General features: G+C 39.3%; 1 pseudogene; it reads left to right on the plus strand.

Moving 5' to 3' along the window:
- The first annotated feature begins 2,211 nt into the window (after window positions 1–2,211).
- Window positions 2,212–9,085, plus strand: LOC137197435 (ankyrin repeat domain-containing protein 1-like; annotated as a pseudogene).
- The last annotated feature ends 2,876 nt before the right edge of the window (window positions 9,086–11,961 follow it).

Here is an 11,961-nt window from a genome sequence, read left to right on the forward strand (position 1 = left end):
CCGGTCTGAAGATGTACAGATTAATATTGAATCATAGTCATAGCGCCGCCTACTGGCAACAGGAAGTTATAGGACCTTTACTTTTACAAACTACTAGCATGTTAACCAGATCCAGCTAAACTTTGGTCAGCTTATTTGTAAGACCTTGATGATGCTAAATAGTGAAGCTTTTAAGTTTTCATCAAATATTGTTGCCATGACGACATATTATTCATTTGCCATGAAACAGGAATCTGTTTTTGAGGGGTTAGGGATGCTCAAAAACTCAAGAAATTTGGCACATGCGTCAGAAGGGGTGAATTTTGTTGTCTGATATGGGTCTTGGGCTTAGGGTGTGGCAGGGGGGCTCAATAGTGCCCCCTAAAAATTTCAACCGAGGAGCCCTTGAGGTACATTTCACCTAGATGTACAAAATTTTGACTGTCACATATCAGCCCGTTCTCACTCCCAACTCGTCACTTGCTGAAGCTTGGTCAGGACCCCATGGCATTACTTTTTAACACACTTGATACCCCTTTCGCGTGATTTTTTAATGGGCAGGGTAGTCCGATAGACTTCTGTTGAACTCCCACAACATCTGAAATAGACCCTATGAGACTGATGACGTCTATATAAGGTGACAAATTTCAGCCTGGTCGCCAGAATAAAACGTTGGCATTGTATGTTTCTCTAAACCACAGATACGTTGAATATGTACATTTACCTGTAATACAGAGCTTATTAACATTTCAACAGTACGTATCATATCGACATTTCTGAAGTAACGTACTTCACATGACATCTATATAAGCTGACTTTCTCATTAGGAGGTAGATGGCTTGTAATATTGTTGGCAAAAAGTTGGAAATCAGCACAGAGCAAAGAGCATGGTTCGAGGCCACCTTAATGTTGTTATTTTATTTTTTATTTAAACCCAAACCATGATCTTTCCCTAACCCTAAACAAGTGGTTTTTATGCCTAAACCTAACCAGACCTTAACTACGGCGTTGTCACACCATAAAATATAACTATTTTTGAACGGTGACTGCTGTGATACTGCGCATTGAAAAACGACGCTAAAGGGGTACCCAGTGGGTTAAAAAGTGACGCCAGGGGGTCCTGACCAAGCTTCGGTATATGATGAGTTGGGAGTGAGAACATGTTGCACATATCGTAAAGTGTCATCACTGTCAGAGAATGTACTCTACGCAGCTGTGAGATGTGTAATATGCAGTATACAACATTTACCAGCAGGGCATAAACACATGACATAACGTTACCCGCTTCCAGTCAGTCAGGCATCCTGCTGACCTTTGGCCCTGATCTGTGATTGGCCGCAGGGCAGTGAGTGGATGTTTGGAAGTGTGATATTTATATTTATTGCTCAACCATCATGAACCATCATCATGTCTCCTCACGGTGATATCACTGCATTTCTGGGGCCACATGGTCAGTGTGATGAGACACTGCCAAAGATTGTTTGTGTTTGAGAGGATGAATTACTCTCCACTGATTTAGCATCACTATGGACAGTTTAAAGAAAAGGATCAAAAGTGATGCTGTAGACTAGCTGGTGAACATAGTGGAGCATTTAGCAGCTAAAGAGCCAGATATTTCCCTCAGGAGTTGGTAGAGAGCAAAAACAGAGCTAAAAGAGAGTGAATATTGGACTTACATTCACCAGGTGGACAGAAACATGACTCCACATGAATGATAATGTTGCTCCGTAACTGCTGGATGTTCAACATATCAACTTTAAAAGCTGATGATATGTCAGTGTTGTGTTCACTACTTGTTTCTGCTGAAAGCTGGTGGACAAAAACATCAGTGATTGTAAGTTTAAGTCAAACATTAACACAATTGATATGAATTATGTACCAAACTCAAAGACATACAACCCAGGAAGTTGAAAAACTAAGAGAATAAAACTAAATTCTTATTGTCTCCCCCCCAGAATCTGTAATACGGTATACGGTTAATGTCAACAGTGGCAGAGTGACACCTCTTACCTGACTTCAATCTTTGCATGATGATACAGAAACCAGCAGCAGCCCAAACTGGGCAGGACTGGTAGTGGGAGGGGCTGGAGATGGAGATGGGGGGGGTGAGGGGGTGGGGTGATGTTGGCAGCACTGACCGTGCCAAATGTACACATGAGGGAAGTAATGTGATCTGAGTTGAATGACAGGACCTCTATTTTTTGGACAGAGGTTTGACAAGGCTATAAAAGAAGCCGACACTCTGGCTGCAGGCAGAACAGAGAGACAGAGAGACAGGGAGCATCTCAGGAGAAGACCAGTGGACTTAACTCTACCTCCAGTTACCTGCAGTGAGATTAAACTACATCCTATCAAAGAAGAAAAATGGTCCTGCACAGTGTTGAGGAACTGGTAAGATCTGCTGATGTGTGTGTTACTTTTAAATAGTCCCAAAAATGAGCTGTAGGATTTCTGTGCTTGCAACTTTTTCAATGAGGGGATGGAGGGAAAATTAATTCATTTTCTCTCTCTGGTTTCAAACTATTCTCAATTTGTTTGCATAAGAAAATAAGAAAATAGCTTCTGGTTTTAACGTACTGCTGGAAACTGATGATGCTTTGAACATGTTGGGTGAAAGGATTCATTTCTTGGACAGATGTTTGATTTATTTTGCCTTCTGTCCCTTTTAAATGTAAAAGATGACTAGAAATATATTGTAGTGATGCATTTAATGAGAGATTGAAACAACCAAAGTGAAACTTTTACATGTGATGCCAGAACACCTGAGGAGAAAGATAAATAAAACTAGAAAACGCTCGATTAAAACAACTCAAAATAACCTCAATCATCTCTTAATCTATGTACACAACCTGAAATAAACTCTTTCATTTACCTCATTTTATGGCTCAATTAGCGCTCACTCTGCAAGCTTAAGGGAAAGGCTGCTTAATTACAACTTATGTTTAGGTAAAGGTAATTAAACATTAAGCAACACTGATCACTGCTAAGCATCAAATTGAATTGTTTTATCTGATAAAGTTACTTATTTCTGCACATTTCAACTTCATATTTCTAATTTCTTGCTGTGTTCTCCTCCCTGTGAGGATTAAAAGTCGGTTAGAATGATTAATAATGATCCAGTGATTACATGAGCGATTCATTAACTGGACATATAAACAGTCGTCCCTCCGGAGCTGAAGTGTGTGTGTTAATGTGTTGAAGCTGTGGTGTGTTAGCAGCATGACTTGGCTCTGCAGCCACTGAATGCTGAGAGCAGCTCCTGTGTTTTAACTCTCTGGATAAGACCAAACAAAAAGCTCTCCCGCTGAGCTTTGATGAAGACATCAAGTTAACAGGGAATCTGTTAACAGCTTCAGTCCTTTTCCTTTGCAAATGTTCTCATGGTCTCATATCATCTTTCACATGTACAGAACAAGTCTCAGGAAGCGGGAATAGTTTGTGTCATCTGTCGCCAGCAGCCTGATAGTGACATTGGTGATTTACAAACTGAGGCTCCTTCTTATGTTTCATTAACTTGGAGTCACTGTGGACAAAATGCAGAAAATATAAAAGCACCAACAACCGTGAAACAAGTCCGCCAGTGATTCTGTCTTCAACATTAAAGTCATTAAACCTTCAACAAAATCCAACAACTGCACCAAACAACTTCAAAAATCTTAAAGAATCGAAACTAATACATATAAAATATTAAATTTTTCATACATTTTACTTTATTCTACCTCAAAATAATCAGATAATAAGTTATTACGTCTCATTTTGAGTCTAAAAAACACTACTGGAACTACCAAACAAATCATCTCACCTTATTTCAAGGTTTTTTTGTATTTAAATAAATGTGTAAGGCTAAATGTGAGTACTACTGTAGTATTCTAAACTTAGACTTAATGTTCACCTTTTTAAAGCTCAGGGCAGATATTTAGACATTCGTATGACCTTAAAGAGACACGTCACGTACAACATCTCCACCTCTTCTCTCCCTTCAGGTGACCGGTAAGAGGTCAGAGGGCAAAGAGGCGGCGGCCAACTTCCAAGACGGCGTGTACGAGACAGCTGTCCATCAAGAGAAGCAGGATGACCGCAGGTCCCACAAAGCGCTGGCGGAGGAGAACGACAGCGGCAGCGAACAGGAAGAAGTCAGGGTGGCTGCTCTCAATGTAAGAATCCACTGATAACAGCAACAAGAGCGCTACTGAAGTATCTGTTGTCACCAGGACAAGGAGAGGAAGTCATTGGGCTGTTATCCATGACTTTGCTCTGTATCAACACGTGTTGGCAGAGCTCAGGATGTACTTTGTTTTTATTTAATGACAAGCATTCGCCTGAAGATGATGGTAAAGCAAAGGCAAAGAGACAAATGAGACTGATACAGTAAATACTATTTAAATCCTGCATATGATCTCTAACTGGGTTTGAATTTAGTCTCCTCTGAGCTTCATTTCAGCTCCATGCTGCCACCTGGAGGCATTCACATATATTTTCATACCAATTTCTAGTAAACTAGACTTATTCTTTCTTTCAGGAATCATTTTATTATCATTTTTAAAACAAATACACATGTCTTTTTCCATCTTTTTATGATTGTGTAAGGGTGAGAAGTCAGTATAAATGCTACAAACCTCATTTGACAGATCAATAATCACTAAAACAATCTGAGGAGCCAACAAGGATCAAGTCCAGCTGTGATGTGTTTTGTGGATTTGTGTATGACGCCCTCATGATGGAGTAAAGTAGATAAAAAGAAGAGGTTGTGTTTCTTAACTTTGGTATTTTTTGTAGGCGACTAAAGGAAGGACAAGCTCCTACATTGAGATCATGTTTACAAGTTACACAATATCATTAATTCACACTGAAATATACTAATATGTACCTTTACTTTTTATATTTAAGCAAATATTTCGCTTTAATCAATGAATACTTTCATAAAGATGAAGATGAGAAGCTGCTTTTCAAATATGTTTCTTCATTTAGTTGTTGATGTTGTTTGTTGAAGTCCTGTGTCTCGTCTCTGCCCTGTCAGACGGATAAAAGCGGCAAACTGAAGCTGGAGACTGTGGACGACTTGTTCAACATCCTGCAGCTGAGGAAGAGGAGGAGGGAGAGGAAGACTCCCATCCGCAAGAAACGAGAGCCGGAGCCTGAGTTCGTGGTAGGATTATATTCTTCATTTCTTTTATATTTCTAAACATGTTCTTGTTTTGATAAGTTGATATTCAGCCTCGTTTGCTTGAAGGCAGCATCTAGTGGCTGTAAGAGGAAATGCAGCTTCAGAAACACTGATTTCATTGAACCTCTGTGTTCATACTGAAATACTCTGCAGTGACGCTCACATGTAGCCACCTTTGATGCAGGAAGTTGTAAAAGCTGCTGCTGCAGGGAACTGACCATATCATACATTTAAGAGCTAATGAGGAAAATACAGTCTTTTAAGATTTGTATTTGTTTTTAAACCTTATTTTAAGCTTCAGAGAAAGAAAACTATAGATTATATGTAATTTTTTTTTTGCATATATCTTCCAGCCAGAGATTGTGGATCAGAAGCTGTTCCTGACAGCAGCCATGGAGAACAAAATGGCTGTAGTGGAGAAGTACCTGAGTGACGGAGGAAACCCCAACGTAGCCGACCATGTGAGTGTCGCCTCTGTACAAACATCTCATTAAACACAAAGTATTACTAAATAATCTTTATGTTTGTTTGTCTTATCACTGTTTTGCTTTTAATTCATTGATTGTTTCAGTGAACAAACTGTTGAAATATTAAAAAGGAAACTTTTTAAATCCTATATCCAGTTCCAGAGAACAGCGCTGCACAAAGCCTCGTACAAAGGACACGTGGAGGTGATGAAGAAGCTGCTGGAGGCCGGAGCTGCCATCGAGAAAAAAGACAAGGTGAGAGGATTGAAAACTCCATACATTTTTTTGTTCCGTCTTTCTCCTTTCACCGTCTCTGTCATACATGCACATAGACACACACACATACAGCAGTCTAACAGTCGAGTGTGTGTTTCAGCTGGAGGCCACAGCGGTCCACTGGGCCTGCAGAGGAGGCAGCCTGCCGGCCCTGCAGCTCCTCCTCGACCAGGAAGCCAAGTTCACCTCCAGAGACAAGGTTTGTCCACACACTGAACTTGGAAATTGGGTTTCCTACAGGTCACCTCTGCTGCATAGAGTTCTTATTCTCTCAGGTGCATCTAAAAGCCAGTACAGTATGTGTTTGTTACTTTATCACCATCTGGTGGTCATATTAAAAACAACACCAGTGCAGGAATATATTTTCACAAAGTGTGCACAAAAATAAAGATTGAGCCTTTAATGTTTTAGTGGCATTTTCAGTATTTTTCCTGCATAAATCAAGAAATCCTCTCTCCGTGTTTGTTTTCTCCAGTTGCGCAGCACTCCTCTCCATGTAGCTGTGAGGACAGGACACTATGAGTGTGCTGAGCATCTCATTCACTGCGGAGCAGACGTCAACGCCAAAGACAGAGTAAGGACTCAGACAGACCGAAGATCCAGACATCTGCAGCTAGTCTTCTTACAGCTACATTAAATCTCCTGCAGCAGGACACAAAGCTAATTCAATCACTGCAGGGGTGCTTGTCTGTGGCTTACAGCAGCTAAATGTGCTGCTACAGACTTGTATTTATATTCAATTACAAAAGTCCAAACTAAATATGCAACATGTCACACTCTGACACACAACAGCTTATTAGAAATGAGTGTTTTTATCATTGGGATTGTAAAATGATTCCTAATGAGCTTTACATATGCTGAATGTCTGTTTTCCTCCCTGAGTTTAGGACGGAGACACGCCCATGCATGATGCTGTGAGAATAAACAGATTCAAGATGATCAAGCTGCTGATGATGCACGGAGCCAGTCTCAAAACCAAGAACTGTGTAAGTACAGAGTATCACCTCACAATATACAGTACATGACTCCTCAGAGCCTCCATACTGTTATCAATACACAAAGTCTATGTCAATGATCACAAGTCAGATTTTTACACACAAAACAAATTGCAACCTTTGAAATTATGATGCATTTATTCCCTGAATGTCTTCTTATTGTGTTTTTCTGAACCACTTATTTTCTCAAAACATGTAAAAAAAATATTTATTTAAAGTATTTTCTAAAATTAAGATCCTTTATTATAATTTTAGTGTAGCGACACATCTTATACTTTCTTGCTTCAAGATGCAGTTGAACTGAAAACAGATGGAAATACTCTTTCTGCACTGACTGGTTTTTTTACATTTGTGTTGAGAAAATAAATTTTCAGGACCCATTTATTGATCTTGTGTGTTTGTTTCTTTTTGTGCAGGATGGAAAAACTCCGATGGAAACGTTGTATTCATGGCAGAACGGAGCCAAGAGCCTCCTGTGCAACTTCAGCGAGTAGAAACCAGTAGAATCATGAGTTTCAGCCACAGAATGTGCTGGATTATCAGGGAAAAAATGTTGTAGAAAAAGGGAAAAAAACTTGTATTTTTCTAGTCCTGTCTGGTTTGTCGGGCGGGACTGTCCATGGCATTTCCATACTGAGGAAGCACACTAGTCTTTTGTTTTGAAAATCTCTGTTTTTTCAGGGAGGCTTTGCTGAGTGTTCACGCTCTCTTTCAGAGAACGCCCTGCATCACATTCAAACTGTCTCACGTGTTGACTGACAGATATTCAGCCGGAGTGTTTGGGTGTGTTGGAGAGCATTAGTCGCTAACATCCAGCCCCTCTTTCTGGTTCAGGGATTTGAACCTGTAGGTTATTGGCAGGGTTACATTTTCTCAGATGTTAATTACACATATATTGTATCTAGTGTAACGTCACATGGGAGAAGAACCTTCTGAAAAAAAAACAGCAGGGATGTGAGCTTTTGATCAAAAATGTGAAATCTAATCAGGATGTTGTTAATAATGTGATTATTAGCACTGGTAGATTCATTGATCGCCAAATATTGCTGGACAATGTCTCGGCTGACAACATGAGGATGTTTTCTTTTTCTCTTTCTTAATATTTATTTGAAGCTGAGTTGAAGTCAGCGATGCATTGAGAAGATGATTTATTTATTGATGAATGATGAGTGTAAGCGATCGCTTTTGATTTATGTCAATACAATATACTTAATAACTGAGTTACTGGTTGTCTAGAGTTATACTGTAGTTGGTTTCAGGATTTTTATGGTCTGACTTTAACCAATTATATAAACTTGGAATTTACTGATTTTTATTTACTGACATCATGGAAACAAATGGGATACTGCTTGAGGTTTTCCAGATTTTCATCATCTGGTTGACACTTTTCTCTCAGTCCCATTGGATCAACAATCAGTGGATCCATTCCAGAGTAAAACTGAAGTGAATCGTTTGTATCAAATTACTGCGGCTCTGTGTGAGAGTGTTTTGTTGAACTTAAACATTCAGAGAAGTTGAACCAAGTTCTTTGGTCTTATGCTTTTTAAGTTTGAGAGACGAGACAGGACAAAGTAAGTTTTTGGATCAGGTCGAGAAGAATCTCTCCACTTACACTTTTAACACTTTACACTTTTTAAATAAGAGCAAATACGTAGATTGTAAAATAGACAACAGTATTACATTTTATTCCCTGCAAGGACATGTGTTTATATTGCATAATAACAGATCTGGCTCCACAATATTCTGCAGGTCTTATCTGCAACAAAATTTCAAATTAAAAGTACAATTTATCATTTTGAAAATTAGTTTCAGGATTATTTTAATGTTTTTTTCTGCTGCCAAATACTCTGTGAATCTAATTTTCAATGTCTGCAAGTTTAATCTTTAGACTAAGTTTGTCTTTTTCCCATTTTCATCTACTGGAGTTCAGTTTGAACATCTGGGGTCTAAATAACTTATCCAACGTATCACATCTGTGATACAAACAGAGCTTCAACTGGCCCCACAGAGGAGATATTCTGGGGATAGTGTGAGAGGGATGGAGCTGAAACTGTTGGTTCAGAGGATGTTTGACAAGTGTTGATGTTGATACAACAGATCTTGATATATGAATGGTTATCGGATTCCTTTTTTATTATTAAAGATGTATGTAAATCTTGCCTTGTATTTATGGATTGATTGAATAAAACAGATTTTGAATTTAAGCTGTTTTTTTTTTATTGTTGACAGAGCTTCACTTCCTCACTGAGTGCATCAAGTATTCTGAAATAAGAGATTCAAAATCCCGCTGACATTTCTAGTGATGTAAAAAGAAAAAACAATGTTTCATAATCAATGAAAAACATGCCTTAGAGTGACAGGAGCTAAAACGGCCTGTTTCAGACAGATTCTGAACTGAGGGGCTGCATAAAGGACCAGTAGAAGATAAATAAGGAGTTTTTAACTGTAAATCATGCAAAGATATTCCAGTCGAGCCCCAGAATAGAAATGTAGAGCTGGAAATGTGCAGAACTTCTTCAACTGTCTGCAGTTTTAGTTGATGGATTGTGCTGAAGGAAGTTGTACAAACAGACAGTTCTTGGTAACTTCGGACAGCTAAGCTAGCTGGTTTATTGGACAATGATTAACTAATGCTGATGCAATGCAATACTCCTGGATTTTAATGTGACATGGAAAATTCATGTCACAATGAAAAACAATTTTCTCTGTTATTAAAGACAAAAAAATGAATAATTGTCATTTAACATGTTTTTGTAATGTAATTACGCTACTGTAAATGTAAATAACAGTGTGTATTGTATTTCACTTTATTTATATCTGTATTTGATTTGTTTTCATTGTGGTATTTAAAACCTGTCATTGAATGCCGTTGCCGTGGCGACGTAGCAAATTTCCATGTTTCACCATGAAACAGGAAGTTTTTCTAATTCAAATATACATCGTCCAATCTGCCCGAAATTTCTCAGGCTTGATAAGAATTCTGGCCTGAACACATCTACATGTCACTATTGAGTCATAGTCATAGCGCCGCCTACTGGCAACAGGAAGTTACAGGTGCTGTACTTTTACGATCTCTGCCTAGCAGGTTAACCACCTCAAATTTGGTCAGAAAAGCCTTAAGACCTCGATGATGCTACATTGTGAAGCTTGTGAGATTTTATTGAACACTGTTGCCGTGGCAATGCAGCGAATTTCAATGTTTCCATGTGAAAAAATAAACTTATGTAACTTGACTCCACATTGTGAGATATTTCCCAGATTTCACATTTGATAAGAGTCCCGGTCTGAAGATGTACAGATTAATATTGAATCATAGTCATAGCGCCGCCTACTGGCAACAGGAAGTTATAGGACCTTTACTTTTACAAACTACTAGCATATTGACCAGACCCAGTTAAACTTTGGTCAGCTTATTTGTAAGACCTTGATGATGCTAAATAGTGAAGCTTTTAAGTTTTCATCAAACATTGTTGCCATGGCGACATATTATTCATTAGCCATGAAACAGGAATCTGTTTTTGAGGGGTTAGGGATGCTCGAAAACTCACGAAACTTGGCACATGCGTCAGAAGGGGTGAATTTTGTTGTCTGATATGGGTCTTGGGCTTAGGGTGTGGCAGGGGGGCTCAATAGTGCCCCCTAAAAATTTAAACCGAGGAGCCCTTGAGGTACATTTCACCTAGATGTACAAAATTTTGACTGTCACATATCAGCCCGTTCTCACTCCCAACTCGTCACATGCTGAAGCTTGGTCAGGACCCCATGGCATTACTTTTTAACACACTTGATACCCCTTTCGCGTGATTTTTTAACGGGCAGGGTAGTCCGATAGACTTCTGTTGAACTCCTACAACGTCTGAAATAGACCCTATGAGACTGATGACGTCTATATAAGGTGACAAATTTCAGCCTGGTCGCCAGAATAAAACGTTGGCATTGTAAGTTTCTCTTAAGCACAGATACGTTGAATATGTACATTTACCTGTAATACAGAGCATATTAACATTTCAACAGTACGTATCATATCGACATTTCTGAAGTAACGTGCTTCACAGGACATCTATATAAGCTGACTTTCTCATTAGGAGGTGGATGGCTTGTAATATTGTTGGCAAAAAGTTGGAAATCAGCACAGAGTCAGCGCAGAGCACGGCTCGAGACCACCTTAACGTTGTTATTTTATTTTTTATTTAAACCCAAACCATGATCTTTCCCTAACCCTAACCAAGTAGTTTTTGTGCCTAAACCTAACCAGACCTTAACCACGGCGTTGTCACACCATAAAATATAACTATTTTTGAACGTGGACTGCTGTGATACTGCGCATTGAAAAACGACGCTAAAGGGGTACCCAGAGGGTTAAAAAATGATGCCAAGGGGTTCTGACCAAGCTTCGGTATATGACGAGTTGGGAGTGAGAACATGTTGCACATATCGTAAAGAGTCATCACTGTCAGAGAATGTACTCTACGCAGCTGTGAGATGTGTAATATGCAGTATACAACATTTACCAGCAGGGCATAAACACATGACATAACGTTACCCGCTTCCAGTCAGTCAGGCATCCTGCTGACCTTTGGCCCTGATCTGTGATTGGCCGCAGGGCAGTGAGTGGATGTTTGGAAGTGTGACTATTTATATTTATTGCTCAACCATCATGAACCATCATCATGTCTCCTCACGGTGATATCACTGCATTTCTGGGGCCACATGGTCAGTGTGATGAGACACTGCCAAAGATTGTTTGTGTTTGAGAGGATGAATTACTCTCCACTGATTTAGCATCACTATGGACAGTTTAAAGAAAAGGATCAAAAGTGATGCTGTAAACTAGCTGGTGAACATAGTGGAGCATTTAGCAGCTAAAGAGCCAGATATTTCCCTCAGGAGTTGGTAGAGAGTAAAAACAGAGCTAAAAGAGAGTGAATATTGGACTTACATTCATCGGGTGGACAGAAACACGACTCCACATGAATGATAATGTTGCTCCGTAACTGCTGGATGTTCAACATATCAACTTAAAAAGCTGATGATATGTCAGTGTTGTGTTCACTACTTGTTTCTGCTGAAAGCTGGTGAA

The sequence above is a fragment of the Thunnus thynnus genome, chromosome 14 (genome assembly GCF_963924715.1).
Source record: "Thunnus thynnus chromosome 14, fThuThy2.1, whole genome shotgun sequence".
Taxonomy (NCBI): Eukaryota; Metazoa; Chordata; class Actinopteri; order Scombriformes; family Scombridae; genus Thunnus; species Thunnus thynnus.